At 41.6% G+C, this 11,917-nt stretch overlaps 1 long non-coding RNA gene across 2 annotated transcripts; it reads left to right on the top strand.

Moving 5' to 3' along the window:
* Positions 1-2,995: 2,995 nt before the first annotated feature.
* LOC114005929 (uncharacterized) lies at positions 2,996-11,466 on the top strand. 2 transcript variants are annotated; one of them, XR_003547720.1, is made up of 4 exons: positions 2,996-3,076; positions 3,233-3,344; positions 4,151-4,300; positions 11,295-11,466. It is a non-coding gene; the product is annotated as an uncharacterized LOC114005929 (long non-coding RNA). The 2 variants fall into 2 exon arrangements; XR_003547721.1 differs by having other exon boundaries at positions 11,260-11,466.
* The last annotated feature ends 451 nt before the right edge of the window (positions 11,467-11,917 follow it).

Genomic DNA, 11,917 nt, shown 5'->3' with positions numbered 1-11,917 from the left:
AGAGCGGCACCCGGATCCTGGCACCCAAACAACCGTTTGGTAATTGCATGTTTCCAGACAGACATAAATAGACAGATTAGCCTTTCTGCATTTTTCTCATAAAAATAACAACAGTTCCTAAGCACACTGGCATGAGCATGGACATTAAGCATTGCAACCTGCTGTTCTTGGCAGCCAAGGGCTGGCCTTTCTTGCTGTTTCTCCCATTGCCTCCTCCTCTGGGCTCTTGGAGGGCTCCTCATGCCTGGCTCTGTCCACCCCTATCACCCCAGAGCAGGTTGGCAGCCAAGCCCTGAGCCTGGCTGAGGGCTTTTATGAGCATCATGTCCATAGCTGGCTGTTCTCCTGGCTGGCTCTTTATCTACTTTTAGTCATTATGTAACTAAAAATCTTGTGCACACGGTGAAGTGATTGTATGCCCCATTCTGTACGAGAGGAAATAGGGAGAATGTTTGCTTTATCTCTGCCCTAATCCAGAAGGGCAGTCTCACTGGTGAGTCCCCTTGCTTTATACACACACCTAATGTAATCTCCCTCCCTCACTTTCTCCTCCCACTTCTCTTCCTCCTCCTCTTCCTTCTTCTCCTTCTCCTCCCTGCCTTCTTTTCTTCTTCTGCTCCTTCTCTCTCATGCTTTTCTACTTGTCCTTGGCCAAGGACCAAGACACCATTCTGCTGTCTTCTCTTTGTCGTCTACTCTTCCCATGTGATCTTGCCCCTTCTCAGGCGTCAGGGTTCAAAAATCAAAGCCTGAAATATTGATTGCCAGGGACTTATTTCTAAGTCAGTGAATTCTCTAAGCTGAAAGAAGTTCTAGCCTCTACTTCCTGGTATATTCAGATTAGTCAGGTCTCTGGCCACAAGGTCAAGGGTCTAGAACTAGCATCGGATGGCCATGGCTCCCTCTGGAGGACAAAAAGTAACTAGAACTTCTTGCAGGCCATAAACTGATGATTTTCTCTTTCATGTGATCCTATTTCTCCTTGCAGCCTTGTTCTGTGTCCAGACACAGAACAAGATGTGGAAGCTTGTATCAGGCTACATGTTACTCACCCAGTCAGCTTTGTGGGGCATCTCTCAGGGGAATCATACCAGCAAATGAAAAAGAAAAGGGATTTGAAGTCAGAAGCTTTAGGTTCATATCCTAGCTCTACCTCTTATCAGCTGGGAGTGTTGGGCAAATGTTGGGCAACTAATATTCCATTGTGTAAATTTAGGCACATAAAGCTTTCTTGTTCTTTTTTGTTTGGCTGGGTTTTGCCATAGAGTACACATGCTTGCCAGAAAGACAGAGAGAGAGGGAGAAATCACCCTCTCTGGGGGGATGGCCAGGCCGCAATACCTTCCCTCCAGTCTCTTCTGGAGATTTTGAGCAAGGATGCACATATCCCTGGCATGATTTTCAAGCCACCAGGTCCGGGATTCAAACCATGGTCAGCCATGTAGGAGTCCAACGCCTTAATCACCATGCCACCTGCCGGTCCCACTTTCTTGTTCTTTGTAGAGCTACATAATATTCCATTGTATAAATGTAATACTATTTTTAAAATAAAGAAATAAATAATCTTCAACAGGTTTATATTTAGGCTATTTAATGCGTTGACTGTCACCATCAATGCTGCAGTGAATTACCTTATAAAAATGTAATTTAATATATGTGAAACTCTCTCTGCAGGATAAATTTGTAAAACTAAGATTGCTATGTCAAAGGATGTGTGCATTTTAATTTTGATAAACGTCAAATTGCCCTCTGTAGAGGTCAAGCCCATTTACACTTCCACTAGGAAGGTATGTGGAAACGTTTCCCACACTCTGGAAAGCACAGTTTGTAATAAAATATTTAATCATTGCCAAATGTTAGTGAAAAATAGTGTTTCGATATAATTCACATACTCTTGCTTTTAGTGGGTGAGAGAATCTTTCCATATTTTTGACCATGTGTATTTCCTTTCTATCTGTTCATAATACTTGGCCATTGATTTATTGAGCTATTGGGTTGTCAGTATGTTGAGAGCTTTTATCCTAAAGCTTCAGAAGGTCCTCAAACCCACAAAAATTGAGTACAAATGTTGTGTAAGTATGCATTCATTTTTCTTGAAAACACGTTCATTGCTTTGATCAGATTCTCAAAGGGGTCCATGACCTTTAGAAATTAACAAATGGGGACCAACAGTTAGCATAATGGCTATGTTGCTGGACTCCCATGTAGTCGACCACAGTTCGCATCCTGGACCCGGTGGCTTAAAACTCATGCCAGGCGTGTGTGCGTGCGTGCCCAAGATCCTGAGAGGAGAATGGAGGAGAAGGGATTGTGGCATGGCCATCGCCACTGGGGGATGATTTCTCACTTTCTGTCTGTCTCTCTCTGTCTGTCTGGTGAGTGCAGGTGCCCTATAGCAAAACTTCTAAAAAAAAAAGAAGAAGAAAAAGAAAAAAGAAATTAACAAGTGGATGAAATGGCCACAAAGAAATATTCAACAGTTAACAATGATTCTTGTGATCTCTGAGTGCAACAAAGTTTAGGTCCTGTACCCAGTACTGGCACAAATCCTCCGAAGGGTCACGGGATCCTCTGCAGGATTAGCTTTGTAAACCCAAATGAGTTGTCCACACATGTCCCACCTGCAGTTAAGGTGTAATATTCATAGGTGGGAGAGTGGTGTCATTATCATTTGTAAAACTGTAATTCCCACAACTCTAGAAATTGAGAGATGATGACTCTCCGTGTGTAACACCCTAGTTCTAGTGTTCACCAGATCTGAAATTCTGTTTCTATTACACAGATCAACTATTGGCTCTAAATTTTTCACCCCTGGGGACACCATGATAAATTAGGCAACATAGGTATCATGGTGAATGTAAGATTCTGGGAGCCACTATAGTCCTTTCATTTCAGTGGCCACAGTCATCTGGTTTTTGGAGGTTAAATACTCTTTGGCATTTGTTGTATGGAATCCCATTATCTCCAGTGAAGTCAATAGAACCTTTGCAATGGAGTTCTCTGCCCCATCAGCCCCTGCCTGCAGAGAGCAACCCTTACAAAGTTTCTTAAGAATACCAGCATGTCTCTTATCAAGGTATTTCTCAACAACATTGCAAATTAAGGTTATGTCTGGGTGACCCCCCCCCCATCAGGGGATGGGTAAGCAGGTCGCATGTGACAAATTCACTCTTACATTCCTATGTCTTTAAACCTTTACCAAGGAAGTTCTGACATATCCATTTCACTTTAGGTCAGGCTACCATTGAGTCCATTTTTAAGTTAAAAAAAGGGGGGTGAGGGGGGAGAAAACTGCTGGAGCCATTCCAAGCTGCTCAACTAACAGATTAAATCAAGAACCTCTGGTAAGTACATATATCTTGATAAATTTGGCCCAATCCAGCATTACATAGCTTCCCCTCTAGTCTGTCATCATGTAATTCTTCTGGTATGTATGCTTTCTCCTCCTGGGTCACACTTTGTTCTCTTTCCTTTTGGGCAAGCTAGGATCTGACTTAGTTACAGATCTGGAGGCAATGTGGAGCTATGAGGGGAGGTGAAAATACGTCTTCAGGAAATTCAGTATCTCCTTACAAGGTTCTCAATCAAGTGAAAATTAGTTCCCTCAGAGAGCAGTAGAGAAGGTTGTTTCTAATGACAAAGCAGGGACAGAGAGATTTGGGGAGAGGGGTTAAGCTACTCCGATTCAGCTGAATCTACCCAAATGTTCCCATACCAATTCTACACATCTTACTCTTCCTTAAACAATGTCCTCACTTTCACATGAGTCTTGGTACAGCTGTGAATCATATTATGCTAATACCCACAACTTCATGAGCAACCTTTATGACACAATTATCTACAAGGTAGTTAAGAGGCAACTCATTCAAGCGGTTATAGAAACACTCTGATTCTCTAACCATGACTGTACCCTGAGATGATTTCTTCCTTTCTTTTCAGGGCAACCAGATATGGCCAGCCCATCTCACACCCTTGCAATCCTCACATTCCATATGTTCACCATGACATTCTACAGAAGTAGCCAAGTGGGGTGGTTTCTGCCAACACCTTACAGTTTGTAGGAACTTTATTCCAGGCAACTTCAACAATTTTTTAATACTTCTTTGCCACTGCAGACCATAAATTATCAGCATTCTATTTTCTATTACAGAAAGCCATCACTGCTAGCTCCAAACCTAACCTGTGTGATAATCAACTCATCTCATCTTTGGAGGCCTGTTTTCTGGAAGTACTTGTAATGCTAAATGCTGAACTAGTCAGAAGACAGCCAAGAAAAAAGAAATCACTCCAAGTATATCAAGTACGAGTTGTTTTATACAAAAATGTAGATATTTACGAAACTGTTAGGAGCCAGTCAGTGGCAAGGTCATCAAGGTGGCTTGACCTTACATGACCAACTGCACAGTTTGAGATCTGAATCGGGCAGCTTGGAAAATATGCCAGGCACGTGTGCATGCCTAAGTGCCCAAAATCCCTAGAAGAAAATGAAGGAGAGGAAATTGTGGTCATTCTCCCCCCTGAGGAGTGCTTTTTCACTTCCCCTCTCTTTCTCTAGCTCTGGCAAACACATGCACCCTATAGCAAAATCTAAATAAATAAATAAATAAAAATGAATAAATAATAATAATTTTTTTAAAAAAAATATTAAAAGGGTTGCAAAAAATAAGATCAGGGAAGACCACCATCAGCTCTTAGGAAAACTTGAAGGATAATCACAGCAGGAAAATAGATTGCTATAAAATATCTCTTTTAGGCCAGCAAGTGGCATGGAGGTTAAGTTGACTGCATCCCACATGGTCGACTGTGAAGTTTGAGTCTCGGACCCAGCAGCTTGAAAATCACACTGGGCATGTAGGCGTATGTGCCCAAAATCCTGAGAGGAGACTGGAGAAGGGATTGCCACCTGGCCATCCTCTCTAAGGGGTGATTTCTCACTTTCTCTTCTCTGTGTGTCTGTCTCTAGTGAACACACACACCCTATAGTAAAAGTAAAAAAAATAAAAATAAAAAACACACGCAAATAACTCTCTCTCCTACCTAGGCTCAATGAAGAAAAGATAACTAAATTTTCCATTTTATCTTATAATTTTTCTGCTGGCAAATTAATAATAAAATAAATCTGGACAAAAATACTAAGGTTACTTTAATATTGCATGCTTGACAGGATAGCATTGCATATTTTAGGGAAGCAAATGACACCCCCCCCCCAAGTCATCCTTGGCCTTGACACCTATATAGGTCAGGTTCTCCAAAGAAACAGAATGTGTGTGTATATATATATATACATACAGAGAGAGATTTCACTATTTTAAATTGACACATGTAATGTGCAATGATTGAATCAGGGTCATTAGAATATCCACCATCTCAAATATCATCATACTTTGTGACAGTGGGAATATTTAAAATTCTCTTTCAGCTAGTTTGAAACAGGTAATAAATTATTGTTAATTACTCTACCGTGCTACAGAACACTAGGACTTATTCATCTTATCTAACTGTAGAGACATTTGTTTCTACACTAAAGCGATTGTACAGGCTTAACAAGACCGAAATCTGCAGAGTACACGGGCAGCTGGAGCCCCGGGGATGAGTTGCAGTTCAAGTCCAAAAGCTGTCTGCTACAAAATTCTCTCACTTCAAGGTGAGCCTTTGCTCTCTAGGTCTTCAACTAATTGCGTGAATCCCACCCACATCAGCAAAGTAATCTGCTTTATTCCAAGCCTGCTAATTTTAATCTTCATCTCACCTTTTTAAAAATACCTTCACATAAGCATCTAGAATAATGCCTGACCAAATATTTGGGCACTGTGGCCCAGCCAATTTGGCACACAAAATTAACTATCACAACATCTCCTCCAAGAAGCCCTTTGTAGGTGCCAACACTCTGAAGATCCTCAGACGATATCCTCCCTCCCTTGCAACATCTCCATGCCTCCTGGGTGTTAGAGTATTTGACAAACATGTCAGTGTCACCTACTAGACTTTGCACACTTCAAAGACAGAATCACTTCTGATTTATCTTTGCAGCGCGCTGGTGGGCCGAAGCTGGCAGAGATGGCTTCGTAAATGTGGAACGATAGAAGGAACAATCTTGCAGGGGCTGAGAGGATTCACAGCTCAGTGGCTGATCCCAGCTTCTCTTTCTTGACAGGGTCTTACTCCTGTCAAAACATCCTGCTTCTCTCAAAACATCTTGTCGATAAACATCTGAATTTACAAAGCGGAGTTTTAAGGCAGGTCTAGCACGATTCCTTCATGGGAGGATGAGGCACGCATAAGACCATGTGAGGATTATAGCACTCCTACCTTATTTAATGCCAAATTGACCCTCCACATAGTGCCTTAAAAAACCTCTGAGGGTCTTTCTACTGATCATCTCTCTGTGAGTAACAGTGAGGGAAGCACTTGAGGTATCCTGGCTAAAACACATCTCATAGTCAGGGTCTGGACACCAGAGTGAGAGAGTCTCCTTGCTTCTTATTCTGGTCCAGGTTCTGAGGCTGAAAACTAATTTCTTCCTGCATATCAGACCTGAAAACCCTGCTGACTGACACATCTGACTCCTGACCCTTCCCTTGTTGTCAGAGACAGCCCATTCACTGAGGGGCTCCTGCAGTTCCCAGCCTTGTCAGGTCATGACATGCTTTCCCAGACACAGTGAATGGTGCCAGCTGGTCCCGCTGCGAGCCCTGCTTTCACATGCCCCAATTCTCAGACAGACTTGGGGGGAGGAGTGAAGTGTGGGCATGAAATAGATAGCAATGTGGCTGTTAGCCAGGGGACCTCAGAGCCCAACGCACCCCTTCTGGAGGTGAAGACAGACCTGGCATTATGTCAGAGGAGGACTGATTCCCCCCAGCAAAGTCCAGACCTCATGGGAACCTTAGAAGCCTCCAGGTTCAAGGGTTACTTAACAGGTATTGGGTGTAGGACCAAAGATCCACAGGCCAGGAAGGAAGAAAGGAAAGGAAGCCTGGGTTAAAGGATAGTTTGAAGGGGAACACCACCTACCTACCACTCAGCTTTCTGAATTCTTTGATAATGGAAGGGACAAGCACTGCTCCTTGCAGTGCAGGTTTGGGAATGAGATTGGCTGAGTTCCCAGCAGGGTCCTTCTGTGTCGGATCCATGTCACAGTGGAGGAGGGAAGATGGAGGACAGGCTGTCCTCTGGTGATTAAATGGTGCCTAGATTTCTATCTCACAGATCAGGGCTCTAACTCACCTGCACACTGAGTGCAAGTCTTTGGAGAACTGCTCCCTCTCATCCTTCGCCCCATTCCCCTCAACAGCACAGATGAGCCTTAAGCCAGCACTCACATTTCTCTGTCCACAGCCCTTGGATTGACCAGAAAAGGTTCCCAAAGTGAAAATATTTCTCTTCATTGGCTGAAAGTTAACAAAAGACGAAATTTTAGGATCCTGAAACCTAGATTGCGTCTCACGTGGGTCAACTACTTTCCTCGATGGTATTTTACCTCTGCATTTTTCTCTGACCCAGTGAAGAAGACCTACACATTTTCTTCCCCACCCACCCCATGAATGGGACCAGCTACCAGCTGAGTGCTTGGTGAAGCTCAGGAAAGGAGGAAAGCGAGCCTGCCATAGACAGATGGATGGAGGGCCCTTCATGACCTCTACAGACCCTGCCTTGTTCTGAACAGGGTTGCCCAACCTTTGCTTTGCAGAGAAATTACCAGTAAGCTTGGAGTGTCACAAACAGCTCTGGAGAACTCCATTTCACTCCTTCGCCACTAGTCTCCAGGAGGCTGGCTCCCCTAGTGGCTCATTGTTTCTGGTTTTCTTGAAACAAAAATAGACCCTTGCAAACATTCCAATATTTGGGTCATCAGTTCACAGGCTCTGTCCAGCCCTGGCTGAGGTTCCTTCCTCTGAGCTCACTCAGAGCACTGCGGCTGCCTCAGGCACAGCAGGTTTAATGGACATTGTGGCCTAGTCAACACATGTTCTTCCCTCAAGCTGTTTAGATGATCCTTGGATACGAAGCCATTCAGAGACAGTGATGCCAAGCAGACGCCTTAAACAATGGCCAAGACGTGATCCATGGGGCAATCCTCTCTCTCTCGAGGAATGATTCAATTACCACTCAGGAGAGTCACCACCCTTTTCTGAGCTCCTAGAGCATGCTATGTGGACAAATTCTTCCTCCACTAAACCCATTCTATGCTGGGACTATTCATATTTCTTGGCCTTGGCAGGGAAGCTTCTGCAGGATAGAAGACAGAGCTAATTCTAAGAACTTTGCAGCAAATATAACCAACCCCTTACCTATATAGTTTTTATTAAAAGAGCCCTCATGATAATGAAGTATGTGTGCATACATACATTTCTGTAAGAATTTTGTGAAGGATATGCCTGTATGCTGCAGATTTTCTAAAACCCGTGTCCAATTAGACCACATCACCCACAGCTATTTGTCCAGGCCACTTTGCTCTATCACCTCCCATTATTTTTTCCAGAATCCTACGTTGCCATTAGGTCCTGTTGATAACTTTTAGTTTAAGAAACACTTTGGGCTGGCAGGTGGCATGGTGGTTTAGGACACTGAACTCCCATGGCCAACCATGGTTCAAGTCTCAGATCTGGTAGCTTGCTTGCTCGCTTGCTCGCTCGCTCTCTCTCTCTCTCTCTCTCTCTCTCTTTCCCGCACTCTCTCTCACTCTGGTCAAAAATAAATAAATAAAGTTAAATAAAGTAATTCTTTAAAAAATTATTTAAAAAAAAAAAACACTCATATTCACTTAAGGGAAGTTGTTCAGGATTTGACACAGTGTCCCATTCCTGTTGAAGGTTTATCCTAAAAATCTTGTTTGTTATCTTATGGGTGCTATTACTAGTCAAATTTCCCTATTTACTTTGACCACTAAGAAGATTATAGACTGGGACAAGCAGATGGCATAATGGTTACATTTCTGGACTTCCACATAGTCAACCACGGTTCAAGTCTCAGACCTGGAGCTTAAAGCTCACACCAGGCACATGTGGGTGCATGCTCAAAATCCCAAGAGGGGAATGAAGAAGAAACTATTGCAGCATGTCCATCCCCCCACCCCTGGGGCATTGTGACTTCTTGTCTTCTTTCTGCCTCTCTCTGCATCTCCTGAGAGTGCACATCCCCTTTAAGGAAAAAAAATAAAATAAAAGATTGTAGACTAAATGCCAGCCCACACTGAGAAATACACAAGAATGTATTCTGAAGACTTACCTTACCTCTGACATTATTTTACTTTCATAGCTCTATTTTTCCCTTTGAACCGATTCTCTTTTTATTCTATCTTACTGTTCATAGACTGTCCCAAGTTCTTCTGGAACAAATCAAGGTCTAAATTAACTAATCAATAGGTTCACTTATGTAATAGCATTGTCAATCAGGGTAGGTTAAGCTTGGCATTAAGTAAATAATGCCAAAATCTCAGTGGTCTCACAGTACAGCAATCTCTGTAGGGATGTATTTATCACACACCAGCATTTCTTCCTCATACAGCATCACAAGGAGCTGGGCTCCAACCACTCACAGTTGCAACCTGCTGGAAGCCTCTATGTGATCTGTGCTCCCAGGACTGCTGCAGCAGGGAGCAGATTGTGCACTGGCTCTCAGAAACATCACACATGACTTCTGCTCACCTTTCATTAGCCAAGGTTAGTCACATGGCCATGGCTAATAGGAAGAGCAGAGAAGGGGACAGGAGGGCAGTGCAGTGGTAAAGTGCCACACTCTGGGAGGCATTCCCACAGGGGAAGACTCCTAGTTCATGGCCAGAGGTGCATGTGCTTGCCCATTATCCAGAGCTATCTGCTGCTGCGGTCCCTGTTGGAAAGGTCACTCTCCCTGTTCCTTTATCTCTCTTGCTCATAGAGGAAATAAGGAAATAAGCTTTAAAATAATAATAATAAAATATCAGGGAAATACAAAACTTCATTAGCCTGAAAATGAGACACTAGAGTGCTCACGAATTCTGCTAATGGCAGACAAAATAGCAAGGGCAACTATACGATGTACCATTCGAATTGGGACACTTTTGAGAGTGGAAGTAAGATCTAAATGTAATAAAAGTCATATCACTTTTATAATATTTATGTATTGACTAACAAATTGATTTTATTTTATTGACGGACTACAAAATTTTCCTACCCAAAAACTAATTTCAAAAATAAAATTATTTCCAAAATTACAATATATATTTGTGTACATAAAATTTTCAATTTTTATTTAAAGCAATAATATGAACATTTAAATAGAGATCTAAGTATTCATTCCTGGTGTATTTTCACATATTTTAATCAGTTTCCTAAACATATCACTCTAATATTTTATAATTGAAATTTTCTATTTTAATATTTTTTAAATTTTATACATTCAATCACTATACATCACTATAGTTTGTAAAATGAATTTACCCAACATAAATATGCTTCACACCAGTCCAGCTGAAGATACCATACATGCTATCAACAGATAATCACCCATTTCTGAGGAATGTAATTTTCTTAAAAACTGATCTTATCATTTCAGAATTTTCTTTTTTATGTTGAGGGGTGCCTTAGGACACATGCACTCATTGGAGGGAGAGACAGAGACAGTGAGAGAAAAAATGAGAAATCATCCCTGGGGGCAGAGAAGATCATGCCACAATCCCTTTTACTCCATTCTCTTCCCAGAATCTTGGGCACACACACATGTGCCCAGCATGAGTTTGTTTTTTTTTTTCACTCACTCTTCCAAGCAGTTTATTTATTTCAACTCATGTAATCCTTGCAAATTATCACCTCCACTTTGCAGACCACAAAAAGGAGGGACAGAGAGATTGATAAATGTCCCCAAGGACATCTAAGCAGAAGCAGTAGGATTCAAACTTAGTCTGATTCCAGAATTCAAGAACTTAACTTCTATGTAACAATGCTTTTCAACCTTTCAAGAGTTTTCCCAGGGAGACAGGGGCAGTATTGTCTTTTAGGAATTGTTCAAGGAGTGACCTATTAGTGTAAATCAGCATAAGTTTTAATCCACCAGGTCCAGAACTCGAACTGCAGTAAGCCATGTGGGAGCCCAGCATTGTAATCACTAGGCCATCTGCTGGCCCCTGGTGTTCAACTTCTTAACAAGGTAAAATTGTATTTGTTTCAACCATTTTACTTTTGACAGAATGAATTAACAAAACGTTATTTTGATTTGATAAATTGGATGAAAAATTGGAGCAGTATTTTAACATTAACTTAATGGATATTCTATTGTAAGCATCTATGACAGTGATGTAAGGCCTCATCTTCCAGGAGTTCTATTTGGAACATCAGAATGAAGAAGGTCTCTATGCTGCTAATAATGGACCATCACATCCATTGCTATCACCCGGCTTTCCATACATGTCCAGGAAAACTTGGAACTGAAAGTGAGTGAGATTAACACAGACCAGTCATTCAGCCTAAATGAGTCATTAAATAATATGCAAACACACCTTGTACAGCTATTCATTCTAATCACCTTTGGACACACACTTAAAATAACCATGAATTTTTGAAATGCTAATGTCTCTGCAATAGATTTGTGTTCCTGGTTTCCATGGCATCAGTGGTATTGTATGGTATCAACAAACACTTTTCCAAGTTAACATTAATCATAACTTTCTTGAAAGACAAAAAAAATCAGTATTTATCTTTTGTATTACTCATGCACTTGGGGTTGTTAAACTCATTGTCACAAAGTATGATACATTTTTTTGATTAGCAAACAATAAAGTAAAAATAAGTTAAAAATTGACACCAAAAATAAATTACAAAATCATTCTTAAACACATATCCATAGTTCTTTTTACATAGTGTTCATCAACACTGCTCAGCCTCTATTTCCTACACATTTAACACATACCTAACAGAATTCTCCCCATTTTTCTAGTGGC

The sequence above is a fragment of the Tupaia chinensis genome, unplaced genomic scaffold (assembly GCF_000334495.1).
Source record: "Tupaia chinensis unplaced genomic scaffold, TupChi_1.0 Scaffold144952_1, whole genome shotgun sequence".
In the NCBI taxonomy this organism is placed as follows: Eukaryota; Metazoa; Chordata; class Mammalia; order Scandentia; family Tupaiidae; genus Tupaia; species Tupaia belangeri.
The sequence above is the reverse complement of the archived record's forward strand: the minus strand, read 5'-3'. Positions and strand labels throughout refer to the sequence as shown.